The sequence below is a fragment of the Macaca nemestrina genome, chromosome 11 (assembly GCF_043159975.1).
Source record: "Macaca nemestrina isolate mMacNem1 chromosome 11, mMacNem.hap1, whole genome shotgun sequence".
NCBI lineage: Eukaryota > Metazoa > Chordata > Mammalia > Primates > Cercopithecidae > Macaca > Macaca nemestrina.
The window spans coordinates 14,153,124-14,177,376 of NC_092135.1; the positions used below are offsets into that span (position 1 = coordinate 14,153,124).

Here is a 24,253-nt window from a genome sequence, read left to right on the forward strand (position 1 = left end):
GACTTCTGGGTAAACAAGGAAATGAATGCAGAATTAAGAAATTCTTGAAGCTAATGCAAACAAAGATACAACACACCAGAATCTCTGGGATACAGGTAAAGTAGTGTTAAGAGATAAGTCTAAATATTTACATTAAAAAGTTAGAAATTTCAAATTAGCAACCTAACATCATACTTTGAGGAACTAGGAAAACTAGAGCAAACCTACCCCAAAGCTAGCAGAGGACAAGAAATAACTAAAATCTGCACAGAACTGAATAAAAATGAGATGTGAAAAATCAGACAAAAGATTGACCAAACCAGAAACTGGTTTTTGAATGAATAGCTAAGACCACCAGCTAAACAAAGAATAAGAGAAGATTCAAGTAAACACAGTCAGAAATGACAAAGGGAACATTACCACCAACCTCACAGAAATACAAAAAATTCTGAGACTATTATAAATACCTCTATGCAAGCAAACTAGAAAACCTACAAGAAATGGATAAACTAATGGAAAATACAACCTTCAAACATTAAAAGAGGAAGAAATTGAATCCTTGAACAGAACAATGAGTTCTAATATTGAATTGGTATCAGTACCAACCAAGAAAGCCCAGGACCAGATAGATTCACACTAAAATTCTACCATATGTATAAAGGAGAGATGGTGTCATTTCTACTGAAAGTGTTCCAAGAAACTGAGGAAGAGGGACTCCTCCCTAACTCTTCCTATGAGGCCAGTATCATCCTGATACCAAAACATGGCTGAGACACAACAACAAAACTTTAGGCCAATATCCTTGATGATCATCTGTGCAAAAATCCTCAATGAAATACTAGCAACACAAATTCAGCAGCACATCAAAATGCTAATCCACCATGATGAAGTAGGCTTTATACCTGGGATGCAAGGTTGGTTCAACATATTCAAATCAATAAATGTGATTCATTCCATAAACAGAACTAAAAACAAAAACCACATGCTCATCTCAATAGATAAAGAAAAGGCTTTCAATAAAATTCAATATCCCTTCATGTTAATACGGTCTCAACAAACTAGGTATCAGAGAAACATACTTAAAAAAAAAAAAAAGACCGGTCTGTGACAAACCCACAGCCAACAACATACTTAATGGGAAAAAGCTGGAAGCATTCCCCTTGAGAACCAGAAAAAGACAAGGATACCCACTGTCACCACACCTATTCAACTTAGTACAGGGAGATCTAGCCAGAACAATCAAGCAACAGAAATTAATAAAAGGCATCCAAATAGGAAGAGAGGAAGGCAAATTATCTGTTTACAGATAATATGATTCCCCACCTAGAACCCCCCAGATTCCTTGCCTCAAAGCTGCTTGATCGGATAATCAACTTCAGTTAAGTTTCAGGATACAAAATCAATGTAGAAAACCACTAGTATTCTTATGTACCAACATCATCCAAGCTGACAGCCAAATCGAGAACTCGATTCCATTCACAATGGCCACACACACACAATTAAAATACCTAGGAACACAGCTAACCAGAGAGTTAAAGCATTTCTACAACAATAATTACAAAACAGAGCTGAAAGAAATCCTAGTTAACACAAACAAATGAGAAAACATTCTATGAATAGGAAGAATCAGTATTGTTAAAATGACCATACTGCCCAAAACGATTTACAGATTCAGTGCTACTCCTGTCAAACTAACAATGACATTTTTCACAGAATTAGAAAAAAAAAAAAAAAAAACTATTCTATAATTCACGTGGAACCAAAAAAGTGCCTGAATAGCCAAACAATGCTAAGCAAAAAGAACAAAGCGAGAGGCATCACATTTTCCTATTTCAAACTACAAAGTTACTACTTTGGTTCCAAGTAGTAGCCTTGTAAGCAAAACAGCATGATATTGATACAACAGAATAGAGAGCCAGAAGTAAAGCCACATATCTACCACCATCTGATCTTCAACAACGCTGATAAAAACAAAGGGAAAAGAAAACCTATTCAATAAATGGTGCTAGGATGACCAGCTAACCATATGCAAAAGATTGAAACTAGACCCCCTTTTTTCCACCATATACAACAATCAGCTAAAGATGAATTAGACTTAAGTGTAAAAGTTAAAATTATAAAAACACTGGAAGAAAACCTAGCAAATACCATTCTGGACATAGGCCCTGGGAAAGATTTCATGACAAAGATGTCAAAACCATTTGCAACGAAAACAAAAATTGACAAACTGAAGAGCTTCTGCACAGTGAAAGAAACTATCGACAGAGTAAACAACCCACAGAATTGCAGAAAATATTTGCAAACTATGCATCCAGCAAAGGTCTAGTATCCAGAATCTGTAAGGAACTTAATTGACCAAACAAAAAAATAAACAATCCCATTAAAAAGTGGGCAAATGATAAGAACAGACTTTTCAAAAGAATATATGTATGCTCACAACAAGAATACAAAAAATGCTCAACATTATTAATAATAAAAAATGAAATTCCAAACTGCAATGAGATAGCATCTCGTACTAATCACAGTGGCTATTATAAAAAAGTCAAAATGTTTATATGTTTTAAGTGTATGAGTCAATCAATTTTGACAGATACACACATCGATATAACCATCACCCAAATCAAGATCTAGAACATTTCATCTTCCCAAAACATTCTCTGTGCCTTTTTGCAGTAATTTATACCTAAAGATTTTCTATTAAAAAGTCTGAAAAAGCAAACAAACAAAAGTCAAAAAGTAACAAATGCTGGTGAGAGTGCAGAGAACCTGGAATGCTTATACACTGCTGTTGGGAATGTAAATTAGTTCAGACAACGTGGAAAGTAGTCTGGAGATTTCTCAAAGAACTTAAAACAGAACTACGATTTGATGCGCTGATCCATTGTTGGGTAGATATCCAGAGGAATATAAATTATTCTACCATAAAGAAACACACACATGTATGTTTATCACAGCACTATTCACAATAGCGAAGACTTGGAATCGACCAAGATGCCTTTCTACAGTGGACTAGATAAGGAAAATGGGATACATGTACACCATGGATTAGGATGCAGCTGTAAACACGAACAAGATTATGTCTTTTTCAGCAACATGGATGAAACTCATGGCCATTATCCTAAGTGAACTAACACAAGAACAGAAAGTCAAATACCACATGTTGTCACTTGTAAGTGGGAGCTGAACATTGAATACATGTGGACCCAAGAAAGGAAACAATAAACACCAGGGTCTACTTGAGGATAGAGTGTGAGGATCGGAAAACTACCTATTGGGTACTATGCTTATCACCTGGGTGATGAAATAATCTGTGCACCAAACCCACACATCATGCAATTTACCCACATAATGAATCTGCACATGTACCCCTGAACCTAAAATAAAATTTTAAGACAGAGACAAAAAAGAAACCTCTTCAACAAAACATACATTTGGCTAAACACATAGGCACATGTGTTACACCAGACTCACTGATAATATTTATTAAAGAGTAGATTAGCTTAATTCCCACAAGGAAGTTGGTTAGTGCACAGAGGAACATGTGAGAGGTAGCTGCTTGGATTGAATTCTTCATGCTTGCTCTAGGACGATGTCTTCTTCTTCTTCTTCTTCTTCTTCTTTTTTTTTTTTTTTTATCTAGAAGCTTCATATTTGTAAAATAAACTGAATTTTCAGCTTTTCTTGACATTAAAAAACTAAATACTTCAATAAGTATATTTTTCAATACATTTTTACAGGTTTCATGACAAGTGTTTTCTGAAAACTCCATAAAGATCTCAATTATCTTATTCCAAGGAATAAATGCCCAAGAGTTGGAGCAAGGCCGTGGTGGCCGGGAATGCCAGGGCCATGACTTTCACTGCCCTCTGTAAAGTAGTTAGAAAAGACAATATGGTATGAACCTCATCTCAACCTCAATAACCTGCTGTCTTCCTGCGATCAATAAAACAAGGAAAACCTTCAGAGTACCTCAGGTTGAATTTAATATTGCCCTCAGAGTGTTCCCTTGTTTCAGCCAATTCATTGACACATAAAAACTTCTCATGAATTTTTTTAAAGCAAACAACAGCTTTTAATTCCAACAAACCTTCTTCAGCAAAATACCATGTGAATGAGTTTCTCCATAGTCAAAGCAGCCAGAATTCTCTTGCACAGCCATTAATTCTATGGCCTCAGATCTGAAAGATAAGCTGCTTAGGAGACAAAACTCATCCTTCCTAGTGACTTCTTTTCTATTTTCTGGCTGAGAATGATCCTCTATGGGGAATTTTTTTTGTAATAAATGTTCATTTCCCATCTCAATCTCTACCGATCTTCTGTCAGTGACTGTGTATTTGACTGAAACATGTAGTATTAGGGAGGTAACTGAGGCCATTTCCACGTAGGATACTGCATCCCAATGCCAAACGCAAGGATTTTAGAATTATCCACTATTTGGATTGTCATGCTACTGACACTTTCATTAATGTAGATAAGACAATTGATGTGCAGTGAAATGTCAATGTAGTTGAAATATTAAAGCTTTCAGGTAAACTGCCTAAATGCAAATTTGTTGGAAAAGAATCAAAGAGTTGATTTTATTTTTTGAGGAGGAGGAGTCATTGTAAGTGTTATTGAATTTGAAGCTAGAATCTTTTATTTTATTAGTTTTTTTTATTATACTTTATGTTCTAGGGTACATGACCACGATGAGCAAGTTTGTTACATATGTATACATGTGCCATGTTGGTGTGCTGCACCCGTAACTCATCATTTACATTAGATACATCTCCTAATGCTATTCCTCCCCTCTCCCCCCACCCCACAACCAGCCCTGATGTGTGATGTTCCCCTTCCTGTGTCCAAGTGTTCTCATTGTTCAATTCCAACCTATGAGTGAGAACATGTGGTGTTTGGTTTTCTGTTCTTGTGATAGTTTGCTGAGAATAATTAAGAAAATGTGGCACATATACACTGGAATACTATGCAGCCATAAAAAAGGAAGAGTTCATGGCCTTTGTAGGGACATGGATGCAGCTAGAAACCATCATTCTTACTTTAGTATTAATTGTTAGAATCAATATACTAGATGTTCATTAATGATTAAGTGATATGGTTTAGACCAAATCATGAATTGATAAAGAGGTGTGATAGTGTTATTTGTAATATGTGGAGATTAAAAGATAAGCTCGCAGAGGAAGTAGAACATGCATTTTAATGCGTTGTTGATTAAATGCATTGTGGTTTCTTACCATTTCTGATTTAACTCAAGAGTTTGGAGGGGCTTTAGACTCCATATAATTTTTATGGTTAGAGTTTTAATGCCAATAGACATGAGTACAAGGTTCTGAGAGTAGCTATGAAACCATTTTAATAAAATTAATAAAACTAAACTGCTAGCTTTTTAACAAAAACTAAACTTTAGTGAAAGCATAGATAAGCATGACCAGCTTTCCCTATAGCCTACATCCCTATAGCTGCTTACTGCAAAAAGTTACATAACTCCTCTCACTAGGTCCTTTTATAGATAACATCTTTAATGCTAAGAAACTCCAAGGTTTCCATTTGAGATATTTTCCAGATTCTGCATTCCAATGGGTTCACTGGTGCCAGCTTGTCTGAAAACTGCCTCTGAGGAACTGATTTAATGTAAGAATGCAGTTTCTATACCTTTGTTATTTCATCCCCCACACCCTAGCCAATCAGTGGCCCCCAACTCCTCAGCCCCATACCTGCCAAAATTCCCTTAAAAATCTCAGTCCAAGACTCCTTGGGGAGGCAGATTTTAGGTTCCCTCCTATCTCTTCACTGTGTTACCATTCAATCATTAAACTCTTTCTCTGCTGCTATTCCTGCTGCTTCAGGGTATTAGTATGTTACCATGCAATGGGCACAAACCTGGTGGCCTTATAATAACTGATAGAAGAATCAATAGAAATTTGAAGTGTCAAGTTCAATAATAATAATGCTCCCTGGAAAAATGGAATGGTGGCTAAAAAACAAAACTCTGAACCCATCTTGCCTGAGTTCAAATCCCAGCCTCACCATTTATTAGTTGCATAACCTTTGACAAATTATTAAAATTTTTATGCTTCTGTTTTCTTATTTTTTAAATTATACTTTAAGTTCTAGGGTACATGTGTACAACGTGCAGGTTTGTTACATATGTATACTTGTGCTATGTTGGTGTGCTGCGCCCATCAACTCGTCAGCACCCATCAACTAATCATTTACATCAGGTATAACTCCCAATGCCATCCCTCCCCGCTATAGGCCCCGGTGTGTGATGTTCCCCTTCCAGAGTCCAAGTGATCTCATTGTTCAATTCCCACCTATGAATGAGAACATGCAGTGTTTGGTTTTCTGTCCTTGTGATAGTTTGCTCAGAATGATAGTTTCCAGCTTCATCCATGTCCCTACAAAGGACACGAACTCATCCTTTTTTATGGCTGCATAGTATTCCATGGTGTATATGTGCCATATTTTCTTAATCCAGTCTGTCGCCGATGGACATTTGGGTTGATTCCAAGTCTTTGCTATTGTGAATAGTGCCACAATAAACATACATGTGCATGTGTCTTTATAGCAGCATGATTTATAATCCTTTGGGTATATACCCAGTAATGGGATGGCTGGGTCATATGGTACATCTAGTTCTAGATCCTTGAGGAATCGCCATACTGTTTTCCACAATGGTTGAACCAGTTTACAATCCCACCAACAGTGTAAAAGTGTTCCTATTTTTCCACATCTTCTCCAGCAGCTGTTGTTTCCCGATTTTTTAATGATTGCCATTCTAACTGGTGTGAGATGGTATCTCATTGTGGTTTTGATTTGCATTTTTCTGATGGCCAGTAATGATGAGCATTTTTTCATGTGCCTGTTGGCTGTATGCATGTCTTCTTTTGAGAAATGTCTGTTCATATCCTTTGCCCACTTTTGGAAGAACATACCATGCTCATGGATAGGAAGAATCAATATTGTGAAAATGGCCATACTGCCCAAGGTAATTTATAGATTCAATGCCATTCCCATCAAGCTACCCATGACTTTAAAGCAGAAAAAACTGCTTTAAAGTTCATGTGGAACCAAAAAGACCCCACATTGCTAAGACAATCCTAAGTCAAAAGAACAAAGCTGGAGGCATCATGCTACTTTACTTCAAACTGTACTACAAGGCTACAGTAACAAAAACAGCATGGTACTGGTACAAAAATAGAGATATAGACAAATGGAACAGAACAGAGCCCTCAGAAATTACACCACATCTCTACAGCCATCTGATCTTTGACAAACCTGAGGAAAACCAGAAATGGGGAAAGGATTCCCTATTTAATAAATGTGCTGGGAAAATTGGCTAGCCATAAGTAGAAAGCTGAAACTGGATCCTTTCCTTACTCCTTATACAAAAATTAATTCAAGATGGATTAGAGACTTAAATGTTAGACCTAAAACCATAAAGACCCTAGAAGAAAACCTAGGCAATGCCATTCAGGACATAGGCATGGGCAAAGACTTCATGACTAAAACACCAAAAGCAATGGTAACAAAAGGCAAAATAGACAAATGGGATCTAATTAAACTAAAGAGCTTCTGCACAGCAACAGAAACTACCATCAGAGTGGACAGGCAACCTATAGAATGGGAGAAAATTTTTGCAATCTACTCATCTGACAAAGGGCTAATATCCAGAACCTACAAAGAACTCAAACAAATTTACAAGAAAAAAACAACCCCATCAAAAAGTGGGCAAAGGATATGTTTTCTTATTTCTAAAACTAGAACAATAATAGTTGCTATTTCACTGAGTGGTTGTAAGAATTAAGATAATTAATGCTATTAGCTATATACAATTATTATTAGGCTATACATTGAGTAAAACTCAAGTATACAGTAGAGTTAGGAAAAGAAAAAATGAAAGGAGATGTATAAGGTTTCTTAGTTCCATATGTTTATCAAATGCTGAATTTCCCAAAAGACCACCAGAGTTATTTCTTGATCAAGCAAAGCTAACTTTATTGTACCTGTTTATAAAAGGAAAAATATCACCTTGGTAGAATCTAGTGTCTCATAACAGGGGATCAGGAGAGGATAGTTTTAAGGTTAGGTACTCTGGTGTCAAAGAGTTTAAGGTGAGCTTTTCAAGGTATAAAATTGATTGTAGGTAGGTAAAGTTCGTGGTATAATAACTTATAATTGATAGAGCAAGGGTTGTAAACCACACTTGATAAATTAACCACTCTTGATAAATTAACTCTTCTTTGATAAGCAAGCAGATGAAAAAATCTGTTCTGATAGAAGAACTATTTATCCAGATAACTAAATTGTTTGTACAGATACATTTGTTTGATGAAGTTTCCTGAAGGTAGCAAAATATTTATCGGTTTATAGCCTCATCTTTTCAGGTCAGAATTCTCTGGAGCAATTAGAAAATCCATTTGACCTAGGTATTTTCAGATATAAGGCCCGATAGTTATACCATAATAATTCAGATGATCTGAGTCTCATGCTTTAAAGTAGATAGTAGAATATCAAATTTGACCATATGATACCTTAGGAGACATATATCTTGAATACAATGATAAGAAAGGTAAGAGAGGATTGGGGGAAGTTGTTGGGGTGATTCGATGGTGTTCATATAATCCTATGTGGATACAAAACATTAGAATTTTATATGTAACCCCTGAGACAGGTAACTTAGAAGCTGAGACACTTCTAGATAGTACCTCCTGTGTTTGAAATGCAGTCAGATACGTGGTAGGATTTTAGATTCTTTGATCAAAGGAATCATTGAAGGGCATGGGTGTAGGTGTGCTATGACTACTGGAGCAAAGTCAATACAGCATGTATACTCTACTAGAATTTATTCCAGAACAAGAACATGTCAAGTGTGATGTGTTTATAGCATAGATTGTGAAGGGCTTTTTTAACTAGAGAGAAAACTAGGAGTGGGGACAAATTGTGAAGTATCTGATAAAGATTCTTTTAGAGATCTAACTTAGATCTAAAAACAAATGCTTTTAAACCATTAGATATTTTAATTGAGAATGCAAGAGTTATGCTCCAGACCATCTTTGTCATGAAGTCATTTTTAGGTGTTTGGCTTAATTTCTTGTGTGTCTCTTCCACCCTTCAATACTGATGTTTTTCTTCTACCCACCTAGGTTCTCTGGTTGGAGCTCCATAAAATTAAACTGATCAAAGACAGATTAACAAGAGAAAAACAAAAGTTCATTAACATGTTCATCAAATACACATGTGGGAGTACACAGTAATGAATAACTGAAAGGCATGGTTAGAACTTGGGTTTATATAAAATCTTAAAATGATACATTTTTAGAGAAATTACAAGACAAAGGAAAAAGACTTTGTTTCTAGGGTAAAAACATGGTGGGAAGGCAAATGTATGGGGAAGCAATGGTAGATAAAAACTGGTGTAGAGGAAGGGTCACCCCCTAAGCTCTTAGAAAGTACTGACCTTTGTAACAAAATATCAACATGAGAAAAGTGAATAGAAGTTTATTAACATGTATATTTCATACATATATTGGAGACACTCAGGGAATGAACTGTCCTCTGAAAGGTGGCTTCAAATCCATTATATATAGCATCTTCAATAAAGGATATAGTTAGTAAAGCTTGCTAATGTAAATTCTTCCAGTACCATCTCCAGGCAGATAAATGTCCAAAGTTGTCTTCAGTGGTTAATCTTTTGTTCCTTGGTAAAGAGGGGAGGTGAGATATCTTCTGTCTTTGCCAATATGTGTCTTGCTCTTTGGCAAATAGAGGAAAGGCTTAACTGTATCTGCTTAACTGTTTTCTGCTTAACAATCCGTCATCTTTTGGGAAGACATATTCTGGTCTCCCATACTGGTTAAAAGTTTATGTCAATTCCTCCGGTGCCAATTTAGGGCTGGTAAGTTGTTGCTAGTGGTTAACGTCTATCTTTCCTTATAAGGAGGTGGGAGGATAACTTTACAAATTTATATTCTTCTTTTGGGCAAATAAGGGGAGGGCAGAAAGCGTTTCTTACAGATGCTTCTTCTCAGTTGAATTTAGGTCAAATAATCCTTCATTGCAAAATGGCATAGTTTGGGTAGCATATTCTGCTACCTTTCATTAGGGTCAGAATAATAAGAATATTATTTCAAAGACAGAGCATAGGTCTATGGGAGCAAGAGCAGTCTTCTTACCTCTGTACCTCCACATAGAGAGTTGCAATGATAATGAATTTTTTTCCTGAGCATCCTTAAGGAACAACATTCCTGAATCACGTCTGCTTCATTATTATCCCTGGCAGAAGAGTTGGGGAAGTAGTTGCAGTACACTGTGTCACCAAACAAGAATCTTCTTTCCTCTGCGTATAGGGTAATGCCCCCCCCACCCCCAAGGAAGAAATATGAGGCTGTTATAGCTCCAGCTGCTTCCCCTGGCCTGACATTCTACTCATTGGCCTATGATGCTCCTAAAAAGACAGAAGACACAGTGTGGAGGTCAAATATGATTCATTGGCATCATGGTAAGCCATCTACCCAGCCTCCTGACTGGAAGTGGAAGTGGTAAACAGTGATTCTCACTCACATATTGTTTTTATTTGCTCACAATTACCAGTCAAGTATGGCATATGTCTCTCAACTCTTTGGAGAGAGATTACTTCATGATTCCCTTAAATAGAGATTTTCTGCCTTCATTCCCTGAGGAGGCTTGTTACTTCCTAGGAAGTGTTGCATCGTGCAGGCCCCAACGTGAACTTGTAGAGACCTGAGTCCCTATGGTTGGCCTCAGGGAGCAACAGGGAATTGAAATTTCTCAGCAGCTCAGTTTATAATAAAACCATTTTTCTTGACATTGATTGCTTGCTCTCCTGGAGACTTAAGTCATTTCTTCTGGTCACTCTGTTCTCCAAAGCATACGGGTTAAAGAGGTTATCACTGTGATCTTAAGAGGGATTGTTTCTGTGTTTAAAAAAATGTAGTGTGGCTGTTGGCATTCCAATCCCTCACCCATGACTTACTGTGAATTTCTTACATCAAAGAAGAAGCAAGACTTCTACAAGACACCTTTTCTTTTCCATGGTTCTTTAACCAAAACATAGCCTAGCACTGTCTATCTATTGTTTATCTAATATCTGCCTAGCACAACAGGATGAGTTAGGCTTTACCCTCTAGTAGCTTAAAATGTGGCTGAGGAAATAAATCATGCCGAGCAAATAATGACGCAAGAAGTGAATGTGAAAGTAAAATTTATATTCAGTGTCCATAAGTAAAGTTTTATTGGAGCCAGGCATGCTCTTTTGGTCACTTATAGTCTATGACTTCTTTCACACCCGAAAGGCCGGGTGGAAGGGCTGTGAAGGAAACAGCATGACCTGCATAACCTAAAATATTTACTATCTAATCTCCTATAAATTACATGAATGGTATCTCACTGTATTTAATACTTTAAACATTTTCAGCTCTGTAAATTATGTTATCATTATAAAACATCCATGAATTAGGAAAGCAGGTATTATTATCTTCACCTGATAGCCAAGGAAGCAGTTGCAACAGATCCCGAGTTAAATACTCAGTACAGCAACCATGCAAACACACACATCAGAATGCTGGTTTATTTCAGCTAAAAACTTAAACTGATACCCTTCTGTTTTGCAAGCTTCAAACTGGTGTGCAAAATCATCCTGTTCTCCTTTCTGTACCCAATCGCCAGCCTACCACCCGCAAAGGCTACCTCTCCATCTCACTCTGGGTAACAAATGAAAAATTTTGAGGACTACTGAGCACTACAAATTTCATAGCAGGGCTTCTCAGGAACTTGGGTCATTGTCACACATTGGTAAAATTCATGGGAGACAGTTGCCCTTAAATCAACATTTTCATCCGCCAGATGCTGTCAGGGATGGTGTAGGTTGTGAATCCTATCCTCAGAACCAGTTGTAGAGCTAAGAACAGTTTTAGTCTTTTTTTGAAATTATCTTTTTTTGGATATTTGATTTTGTTTCCTATTATTATGCTTTTAAATCTCTATTTATGGATTAAAATAAAGGAAGCATAATGGATAAGAAAAGTTTCCCTTGGGTGCTGGAATGATACATATTTCACTTTAAGTATTCTGTATTTCCTACACTTTTCAATAATAAGTATGTTTATTTTAGAGAGTTTATTATATATGCAAACATACACATACAAGCATATATGCACATTTTATGGAACTCTTGACCAAACTTTAGACAGGGTCCTCAGAGCCGTCTTTTGACTAGGCCTCATCCTGGACCTTCCTAGCCCAGTTTTAGGAAGAATCCTGCTAAGTCAGTGTAGGGAGAATCCCCTCACCCTTGATATCTGTTCACCCTTGCTACGTTAAGCAAGAATCTCCCTCCTCTTGATGTCTCTTCTATGTAAATTTTCATCCACTAACTCCCACCAACTCTGCCTATTCGTTATGAGTCTCCAGTTAGCCATGCTATATTCTGAGTTGAGCCCTTTTCCTCTCCCCTATTGCAATAGTCTTGACATATATTGCAACATTCTTTCTTCACCTGTTTATCTATACACGGTATTCAAAAAGATGCACATGCAAATATAACAAGTTCATTTCTTTGACTTTCCCAAAATATTCCATAAAACCAATCTTTGCCATCTTTGTCAACAAAGGCAACTATCCATGGCACACATCTATTAGGTCACAATCACGGAAGCCAATTATTGTGCATTACTAAAGCTGATGCTAGAAGACAGTTGAGCCTTGATAAATCACACATCAGTTCCTGAAGACTCAGACTTGGATTTGTAGGACAATGTTATCTTGGATCTGAACAAACTTGTGAAGTGTAGAACAGAGGGCATTTGTTCAGCAAAATCTGCAGTTTTGACACTCACATTTTTAGTGCTTGGTAAATGTCTTCCAACCTCAAATGTCCAAAAGTGAGAGTGGGGAGGCAAGTGTTGATTAGGCAGAGCCAGTGCAGGTCTATGTATGATCCTTACAAAGTTGAAAGAAGTGAACCATGGCCTAAGGCTGCCATTGATGGCACTTGTCAGAATCCCCCCCTTCTTGCTGCAACCGAGTCACTGGACCTGTGCCAGTAAGGGATGATATATTACAAATACGTCAACGAAGTAAGAGAAGAGACATAAGACCACTTAAGAGGCATGAAGAAGCTTGTTCTGCTGCAGAACATCACAGGTCAGTTTAACTATAATGTCAGAAACCTCCACTGTTCTAAATAAATTATTTTATTGTAAAGACATCACAATACGAATGGCTCTTGCTAAAAGTCAGTTATCTTCTTAAATGGAAAAAAAAAATGAAATCATTCATTACAATTCAGGAAGCATTTGGAGTACCTGCTGTAGGTATAGTTTGTGCTAAGCTCTATGGGTGATACTCAATAACAGACAATGTAGCTGTGAAGGTAGGCACATAAACCTGTGTCCTGAAGGATCGGCTTTTTAGTTTTTCTTTCACTTCATCACGGTCTGATAGGAGGTATTTATATGTGGTTCATCAAGTGAGCTCTAAAACACCCAGGCTAGTCTATAAATGGTTTAATGAGAGTTGTTTACTAGTCACTTGTTTGGATGTCATGGCAAAGTCAAATTTCTATATAAACATTTTTAAATGGTCACTCTCAATTGGAGAACTCATCTCACTTCTAATTTCTGAATTAATCTCACTGTGGACTGTAAAGAACAGTTTGAGGCCAACACTGCACTTTGAGCAGCTCTTGGCTGTTCCCCAAATTATTAACTCTGGTTGCACGTTAAACACATCTGGGAACTTTAAAAATTACCTACTCTTAGTCCCCACTTGAAACTCACTACCTCTTTGGGGAGTAAGCATGGCATCAGTATTTTCAGAGCATCAGAAAAGTAAGATTCTTGAAGCCTAAGAACTTCAAGGACATTCCACAATGCCTCTATTATTAGATACTTGCCTTTTCATGCTACACAGTTAATGTCACAAGCCAATGTAAGATACTGACTCATATAAGCTTTGTTAGAACATTACTCACACGTGAGTGAATTTCCCTGTGTTGACCAAGCCAGGCATTAGTATTTAGACAATAGCTAGCTAGCAACTGGTTTAGATATCTATAAAAATATCCTTCAGTGTTCTTTAAAAATCTTTACTATCTTTTTGTTATTGATTTTAGGGTGAAAAAGCAATATAAAATGATTTAAGTAGAAAGAAAAAGATTATCCGTAATCCAACTATTTATACCCAAAAGATAGCCACAGCCAATATAGCAGTATAGTATTTTTCATATATATCCTTTTGCACAAAACATGCACATTTTAAAGTTATAATTGTGTATGTACAATACTACATCCTTTTACATGTGTCATTATGATGAAACTTTTATCATATTAATAAGTACACATCTTATGGTTAAATAATTATTTAACCAATCCTTTATTGTTAAAAACTTGGATTATGTCAATTTTCCCCATAGTAATGCAGGAATGATCATTCTATATTTGTAACAAATACTTCTTATAATCTTTACCTTTGTGGTTATCATTTATGTTAAATAATTTTAAAATTATGCTTACTAATTATATTAAACTGTATTATTTTAATATTAATAATTATCATTTGTATTACATTCTAACTGGTTTCCTCTACGATTCTCAAGTTTACGCTTTCTTCAGCAGAACAGGAATTCATATTTTCTAAATCCATGGCCATATTCTTACTTAAATATTTGTGGAGTCAAAAGTGGTATCTTATTTTAATGTGAAACTTTTTGAGTATTAGTATGGTTAAATATATTCATAGTGAAGATGATGATAATAATAATGACAATGATGATGGTGGTGATGATAGAATGATGCATTGGTCTACTTGTAAGAGCTTTCTTCTTTTCGATTTACCTTATTCTTTCTCCTTAAGTCTGTGTGGAATCCGTGTACAAACCCTCTTCAGTACTTTTGTAGAAGTGTAGGGATATAAGCTTTTGTCAGACATTTTCAAGTTTTCATAATTTCAGTTGTTTGAGATTGTCCGAAGATAATTATAATAATAGATGTAGAAAATAAAAGGTGTGGACACTTGGAAACTGTTGTGCTGAACAGCCTAGGACATGAGAATAGCTTGTTTTACCCCACGAAATTAGAATGTATCTCAGTTGTTCAGTATTAGTATACCTAGGGAGAAATATGCTGTCTTTAGAAACATAAAATAGCATCACAATTAACTTCAGGGAATACTGTGAAATTGAAAGCCAAGAGAGTTACAAACACATCAGGGAGCTGTATGGGTTGTTGGAATGTTCAAGGTAACGAATCATAGTAAAAAATACAGCAGCAATGTGAAGTTTTGAAGTATTGCATATAATAAACATGACACAAAAAGCGTGTAAATAGAATCTCAGCATTGTAGGGCTGATCACTGGTTTGCTTCCATTGCACATCTGTGTTCCCCCATTTGTGTATCCTGGCTACGTGTAGCAGGATGGGCAAACAGCTCTTTATTTAAGAGGCAACAAACTGACAGGGTGGTGCTGCCTGCTGCCGTATCCTAGATGGCCTGGCCCAGTTCACAGTTGGGCAGTTTCCAAGGACCGATGGAGGTTTCTTGGGTTTGTTGTTTGGTGAGAGCTTTTGTGGTAACACTGGGCAGCATTTGACCTGACAGCTAACTAACTACTAAAAAAGAAAAAAAAAAGTGTGAGCCACTCCACAGGCACTGGACGAATACTCAGTGCTACTAGAACTGTCTAACCTCAGGGATTTTGGTTTTGCTTTGTTAATGTAATTACTAATTGCCTTTTCTAAGCTGAATCCATTATATTCTGGCTGATTCACAAAAGAGAGTGCAGCTTTGGTTATTATTCATTAACTTAAAAAAAGGAAGAAAACACTAAAACTATTTGAAGATCTACAATGCAAAACAAAACAAACAATGAAAAGAACAGCAGCAATGAAGGCCTTGACAATTTTGGCTTTTACTTCCTATTCTACCATTGAAATAAACCCTTTATCCACCCTGGGATTTTGTATAAAGTGGGCTAGTTAACATTTAACGCAAGCCAGAGGCTATGGACCCTGTGCTAATTCCAAGTCTTCTGCTGCAGGTGAACAACAATCTCCTTAGCTTATTCAGAAAAGCTTTACAACTTTGTCCAACCCCATATTTCTATTCATCTCTCACTCTCCAACTATTTTCCCATTAATTTTTGATTCTTAACTTATCAAATATTTTCACATCTCCACAACTTTGTGGGTGTTATTCAGGTATTCAAGAATATTCTTTTCTCTGTGTCCTGGAAGATTGTGTTCTACCTTCAATATTCTGCTAAAAAAAAGATTTGATTCCCTTTCCTAACGAATCCTATCTCCTCTCCCTCCCCACACGATGCTTCTTCCTATGTTTCTTACATTATGTTTACCAATCTGTACTTAACAAACTATGCAATAATTGTTTACTTATTTTTTCAATACTAATATGTTTTAAGCTACAGCTCTGCACATAGCGTGGTACTAAGCAAGAGAGGAATTTTAGATATTCCCTTTGTCCTCAGATTACGTAGAATTGTTAAATTAGGTTTATCCTAAAGGTTTCTTCATACATAGTATATTTAATTTGATGTATGGATGGACTGTAACCTACTCTTGTATGAAGTAGCCAAGTCTCAGCCAACCACAGTGACTGAATTTCAACCACAGATAGCCAACTGTTCAAACCAGGTTCAAATAAGGCAAACGTCCAGCTATAACCAGTCTAGCTCTTTCTGTACCTCACTTTTATTTTCTGTATGTCACTTTCCTTCTTCTGTCCTTAGATGCAATCAGACCATGTGGCAGTCCAGGAGTCGCTCTGAATCTATTCTGGTTCTGGAGGCTACACAATCCACAAATCATTCTTTGCTGAATTAAACTGTTTAATTTCACTACAATTTTTCTTTTAACAGAATTTAATGAACAAGAGAGAGTCACAAAACAAGGCGTAGTACACTATTTGTAAATAAAGGTATTGAAGTCTTCAACATAATCCCTGTAAACTCTAAAGTGGCTATATGAATACGCAGCCTTATATAGACATAATTCAGCCCTGAAAAATGCTCCAAATATGCTTTTGTAACTATTTCAGTGTTTTCCATTAAGAATTGTTTTATGTGAAGTTAATGATATCACTAACAGCACTTGAAGTTATTTCTCCTTTGGAAAAAGAAAGGGCAAAATATTTCCAAGAATTCTTTTTTGGATTATTTAGAAAAACGTCATGGTGATTTCATCACAGAACTTGTTCATGCACTAGAATTCTCCTATGAGAACTTGTAACACACCATTACAAAACAGAGTTTGAAGAAATTCACAATATCTGGTTGTTATTACTAAAGATCACACAATAGAAATCTCTATGGGTTGAGATAATTTTTACTGTGATCATTTGAAATAGAACAAAGCAAATAAAAACACCCGTTTGAAGAAGATGACATGTTTAACTAGTGAGCTCATTCAGTTTGCAGTAAGGTATTGTGGGTAACTTCAATCAACATATCTAAACACACATTAGAAGCACTATTTTCACCAGGCCCACACTCTGGAAGGCAGTTCAGGCCTGAAAACTTTTATATGAATATACTGAATCTCTTCAAAAGCTATTTGTGTAGGCTGTAGTTAAGTATAATTTTATTTCATTTTCTAAACTCTCACAGTTTTGTGCCTTTATCTTGAAATTTAGAAAACAAAATGTTTCTGCTTCCTAATTCCACATCCCTGTGGAAGAAGTTTCTCTTGTTCCTGGCTCTATTTTTCTTAACATCTGGCTAAGATTCTGTTTTTCCCTTTTTAGCAACCCATAGAGGAAAAATGGAATTGTCTTGTTTTGCTACTTGGAGGAGTGGCAGGGCTTTATTCTTAATAAATGTTGCAGGGGAACGTGGAGAGCTGGCCTGAGGTCAGAAGGCAAAGTTATGGACAAAACAGTCACCACATTAATCCCTACTTGTCTTCAGAATGTTATATATCATAAGGATCAAAATAATAAAATAAGAATAGAAATTGTCCTTCAGGCTAGAGGATAGGCATAGGGTGGGAGACAAGAAGGGAAATAAGTAGGATAAATTGCTGGAAATAATCAGACTTTTCATGGAAGTTGGTACAAGGTGCAAATTCACATCAATATCCCTTTGAAGTGGGTGCCGGTGTCAGAATAGAGAGCATACAAAATGTTGTGGGGGTACCATGAGAAGAACTCAGCAGGAGAGATTAAGAAAGGCTCCAGTGAGAAAATGACATTTCAGTTTCATCTTGAAGATTTATGATATAGGCAGTTGGGGAGAAGGTTTCAGACACAAAAGACACCAAAAATAAAGTCAGAAAGACAGGAAACAATGCATTTAGAAGAAAGTTGGAGCTATTTTCCAGATTCCTGAAAAGCAGTAGCTGTTGACTTGGGCATTCTGAAAAGCCTGGACCTAGAATTCACTCCAGAAATCTCTGGTACTCACAGTTTTCTCCTGCTGCCACTGCAAACTAGAGTAAGTGCCGAGTTGCTAAGAGTCATACTAGGGAGTCAGCAGACTGTGGCCCCTGAAGATTCACATCTTAATTTTGTTATAAAAAAGCTTTGCTTATAAGACTGAAATCACTTTGGCTTAAACCCGAGATTCTTTCCTCTTGCTCTTCTGCCTTTCTGTGGGAAACGTATCTATTGCATCTTTTAAATTGGATTCTCACCATTGTTTAGCAAACATTGCACTTTTTAAATAGACTCTTGTGAAGGGGATCATTATATGCCCTTACCAAAAATTGCCACTTTGGCATACAAAGTATTTTGAGCTGAAGACAATTCAGAAACAGCAAACATTGGAAGAAACTCTGTGTTCCGCCGTCCTGCCTAAAACCCCAGCATATATTTCCTTTCTGTAAGGAATGGAATAGCTTTTCTATCTTAAAGGAAATTATCCATTTGTAAAGGTATGCTCCTGTCTTGCACTAGGAAGAGGAGAATTACTATAGACTACGTAACAAGGCTTACTAAATAATCCTTATATATCATATGATATGATTTGGCTCTGTGTCATCACCAAATCTCATGTCAAATTGTAATCCCCATTGTTAGAGTTGGCGGTGAGGTTTGGTGGAAGGTGATTGGATCATGGGGACAGTTTCTAATGGTATAGCACCATCCCCCTAAAGATCTTGTTTAACAGTGTGTAGCACATCCATGCTCTCTCTGTCTTCCTCCTGCTCTGGCCATGTCAAGATGTTCCTGCATCCTGTTTGCCTTCCGCCATGTTTGTAAGTTTCCTGAGGCCTCTCAGCCATACTTCCTGTACAACCTGCAGAACTGTGGACCAATTAAACCTCTTTTCTTAATGAATTATCTAGTCTCAGTTATTTCTTTATAGTAGTGCAAGAATGAACTAATATACCATACACATCTTGTCACCTTCTCACAATTTATCTGTCCCTCCTGAAGAAGCCCAAAGCCCCCTTTGTCTTTTCTCTTTTCTACACTTTACCATACTTTGTTAAAACTGTATAAAAGTCTTCAGATCTAACCAGTTTTGGGGGATTTTGACTTCATATCGGTGAGGTCCCCCATGTGCATATAAAATAAATATCTTCTCCAGTTAATCTGTCTTTCAATAGTTTCATTTGCAGCAGACACTGAATCTAAGCCAATAGAAGAAAGTTTATTATTATTATTATTTTTTCCCTCCTCTACAATTGCTTGCATTTATTGAACTGGTCATCCTAAGTCTTTTGCATATACCAGTCATATCTATCTCAACCACTATCTCCAATTCCCCTTTTGCTGAAGGTAACTCTGACTTTTACTACTATACTGAGATTGAAATTTTCGTATATAGTACTTTACCCAAACTCATTTATTCCCTCATAAACAGAAATCAGGAGGCTCCTGCAGTAAGAGTGGCCTGAGGATCTGTGTGAGGGTGAAGATTGGGAAAATGAACTGTGGCAGGGTATGAAACAGTTCAACAGACTAGGTAACAGAAGTGGGTAAATATCCACAAGCTAGAGGATTGTCCAAATTGCAATGGTGTTTGGCTATAGATGTGACTCCTGGTGGAATAAGGGCAGAGAGGAACATGAGGAAGTATAGGAAAAGAAGGACTAGAGACATTTTAGCACAAGACTTGGCAGGGACAAGCATGGGCCCATTAAAGGGCCAAGGTCAATTGAACAGTCTCAGCTTTATGTTTTTCCCTCTACTCCTTAATTAACTTCTCTTTGCTTCCACATAACTTTCCCCATTCCTGAGTTGTATCTTTGCTCCAACACTTGTAAGTGATAAATGACAATTTCCACCTTTTCAATTAGCTTTGCTTTTTGACTTTCTGATTTACACTTCCAGGAAAGACACACATTCATTTCCTAATGGTTTACTCCTACTAGTTTCTTCTCTGTGGAGAGTTAGTATTAAGAAAATGGTTAAGAAGTAAGTTTTACAGGCCAGGCTTTTATCATTGGATCAAATCCTGATCCTGCCACTTTTGAACTGTGTAAACTGTGTAAACATCCAAAACCATTATTTTCTTACCTGTAAAATTGGAAAAATCAAATATCTACTTGAAGGAACTATTGTTAGCATGAAAGAACACCTGTTTAGCACTTGTCATATACTACCTGGAACATGGATATATTTTAGCAGCAGCAATAGCAGCACCACAGTTAGCACTCCTGTCTTTTAAGCCCTCACTTATTTGCTAATTAGTTGGTGTCTAGAATTCAGACTCTAGCTACTCCCACCTCCTCAAAATGCTTATGAGTATTGTGAGGAGTCATTTAATCCCTTTCAGTCAAAAGTTTTGCTTAGAGACACATACTCAGAAAAAAAAAAAAAAAAAGAGAGAGAGAGAGAGAGAGGTAGTTTCATGTTGTTTTCAAATTGTCACCAAAAGGCTTAGAAGTTCAGTCTAGGTCCTGCTGCTCATCACCCAGAAAGCCAATCACTGAGACAACAAGTATTGTCAGGGAAGAAGGCTTTAATCTCATGCCACAGTCGAGGAGGTGGGAGATCAGTCTTGATTCCATCTCCCTGATCAACTAAAATTAAAGATTTATTTAGTGAGGGAGAAATATAACCATGTGTGGGAAAACAGGAATTAGGGGGAGGGGTAAGGAAGAAGAGTTGGTGCAGGAAGCAGGGGATTGGTTAGGCAATCATGATGATTGAGGAGTCTGGTATCTCATTGTTCAGATGCAGTGACCTGGTAAGTTTCAATTCTTTGATCCCATCTGGGAGTCCTGATAGTTAGTTTTGTGAGAAAGGAACTCAGATAAGACAAATGTAAGTGTCTCAAGTTTCAAGACTCAGATGATTAGTTTATAAGTTTATTCAAAAGAAGCCATAAACATCAGTTCTACAGGACAATTACACAAGTTTCAAAATAAAGTCTATTTTCATGGGTTGACATTAAAGAAGTTCTTCAGCATGACACATAATTGCATCTTGATTGCTTTTTTTAAACCTTGCTAACCACCCTAATTAAATTCTGCATAGTTCTTCGTAAGTGTCTGAAAATGTTTTGTTCGACACATTGGCTGACATCATTTCACTACCACCAACTACCTTCATTAATATGTGTTCATTAATTTTTACATATTATGCATTGAGTTTCTATTCTTCAGCTCTCATTTGAAGCCTCTCCTAATAATTATGGAAGGAAATGCCCTCTTCTCTTTGAACACCTATAGGGTTATAATTGGAACTGGGATGGAAGTGAGGCAAGTCAAATAGGAAGCAAAACAGAATCAAATTCACAGTTATTGTTATTTAAAAGCCCCAAATTAAAAAAAGGATAACCTAGGATAATGGCATTCACAAGGAGGGAGCCTCAGTAGAAAATAGAAGGGCTCAAGCATAGGTAAAAGATTTCAGTCATTTGGAATGGTGGGGAGTGGGAACTGGGGAGATTCAGAACCCCATCTCTCTGCCACTGGACTATAAACCAGCACAGGGACACATGCATGATGGAGGCCATGCAAGAGAAGAAACATAATACTAGAAGAAGGTACAAGGCAAAGTTTGTAATAACATATATGAGGTCTACCTATAACAGTTCCAAATTATATCCATTTTCTTGGTGAAAGTTTTAACAACATTACTTTTAGTTGAAAATGTATCTTGGGCTTAGCAACAACATTCATGATCCCCATATTCACATTAGTCATAAGTTAATAAGGCAAGAGATGAGTTACTGGCCTTGGCACAATTTCAGAGCAAGATTCATGATATTTAGCTCCCTGTTTTGTTTATCTTTTGGGTGATCTTTTTCCTTTTTTCACTCTACTGAAATTCTATCCTTAAAGGCACATTTTAAATACCTTTTCTGGCCACCTGAAATGGACTGTCCCATATCTGTACCTTGAAAACACAGCATGCACCATTTATATAATGCTTATTACATTATGTTGTTGTTCTCTTTCCATGTAGATACGATAGGTAATCTGCAGGTCAGTGGTCTGTGATAAATTCATTCCGATTCATGCAGGAAATAAGTGTGCCATGTTTCCAGAATGAACCTCCCACTCATACTGTAAGTACAAAACTGTAAGGATTCCATTGTCTAAATCATTTTATTTGATTCAAGAGGAGTTTTTTTCCTTAAGAAAAAAATATTGAAAACTACTAAGTGTCAGAGTCTGTTCAAGTTAGTAGAGTTGTCTCATGGGTAAAAATTAGAAAAAAAATAAATCACTAGTGTCATAGAGCTTATAGCCTTATGGAAGAGGATAGACAACACAAAGAAACAGAAAGATTGATAATCTTTCAAACTTACAATCTCAACAAATTGTCCTACTTAAAATTGTAATTCCTCATTAGCACCCCAATCTCCTTTAAGTTTTTTTAAGCATTTGTCAACAACTGACATATCTTTTATTTGTTGATTTGATTAATATATTTTTCCTGCAACTAGAATCTGTTTTATTTATTCCTAAAGCCAAGGAATATAGAATGGTGTCTATTAGAGAGTGGGTCTTCAATAAATAGCTGCTGAATGAATCAGCAAATTTTACGTGTTAGAAGGTGATAAGTGATAGCAAACTTAGAAAACAGTTGCTATCAGTGATACAGAGGTGGTAGTGGCAGGTTGTGATTTACAATTGGGTTATCAGGTAAGCCTCATTTGGAAAGTGACAGTTGCACAAAGACTTGAAAGAAGGAGTGAGCCATGCCTGGGAAAGGCAGAACTGGCCTGACATCCATGGAACAGCAGTGGTCCAGTGGGCCTGAAGCCCAGGGTGTAAGTGAGAGTAGTAAGAATGAGTGAGGAAGGGGAAAGGGCTGGGAATGCAGCAGAAAGTATAGTCCCTTATAAGGACTTGGACTTTTATTCTGATTAAGAAGAAATCTTATGATCTATCTCAGTAGTTCAAAATTAAGGATGATTTTGTCTCCAAAGAAACATTTGGTAATGTCTGTAGATATCTTTGGTTGTCACAACTATGAGGAGGAGATGCTACTGGCACCTAGGGGTAGAGGTCGGGGATGCTGCTGAATACACATTTTATAATACACAGGACATGCCCACAACAGAGTATCATCTGGTCCAAGGTGTCAATGTTGCAGGAGTTTAGAAATCCTGATTTAACTTTTCAAGGGATGATTCTGGCTGCTGTACTGAGAATAGGCACAGAGAGGGCAGGGGAAAACAGAGGGAGGCCCATCAGGAGCAAATGAAGTAATCTAGTGAGGGATGGTGCTAGCTCAGATTGCAGGAGTAGGAGTGGAGCTACTGAGAAAAGTGCTTGGATTATGGGCGTAGCACAAAGGTGGAGGCAATAAAACACACCGATGTCCTGCATTTGGGGTGTGAGAGAAAAGTAAAAGTCAAGAACAACCCTAAGATGTTTTATTTAATTTCTAGAAGTAAAGAATTGTCATCAATGGGTATGGGGCTGACTGGGGATGCAGTAGGATTTGGGGGATGTGGTAGAAATCAAATATTAAGTTGGTGACACGATTTCATCCGTGTCCCCACCCAAATTTCATGTTGAATTGTAATCTCCGGTGTTGGAGGAGGGGCCTGGTGGGAGGTGATTAGATCATGGGAGTGGTATCACGTGGTTTAGTGCTGCTTGCTTAAAGGTGTGTAGTACCTCCCACTCCTTCCTCCTACTCTCACCATGTAGATATGCTTGCTTCCCCTTTGCCTTCTACCATGATTGTAAGTTTCCTAAGGCCTCCCCAGCCTTGCTTCCTGTACAGTCTGTGGAACTGGGAATCAGTTAAGCCTCTTCTTATAAATTAGCCAGTCTCAGGTCATTTTTTATAGCAGTGTGAGAATGGACTAATACAGTTGGGGATGTGTTAAATA

General features: G+C 37.0%; 1 long non-coding RNA gene across 2 annotated transcripts in view; it reads left to right on the forward strand.

The window, feature by feature from the left end:
- LOC105492516 (uncharacterized) overlaps positions 1-24,253 on the forward strand; it is a 241,312-nt gene that overhangs the window by 52,130 nt on the left and 164,929 nt on the right. For both annotated transcript variants that reach the window (XR_011609688.1, XR_011609687.1), the window contains exon 2: positions 22,369-22,471. This is a non-coding gene — a long non-coding RNA (uncharacterized lncRNA). The remainder of the gene's footprint in view (positions 1-22,368; positions 22,472-24,253) is intronic.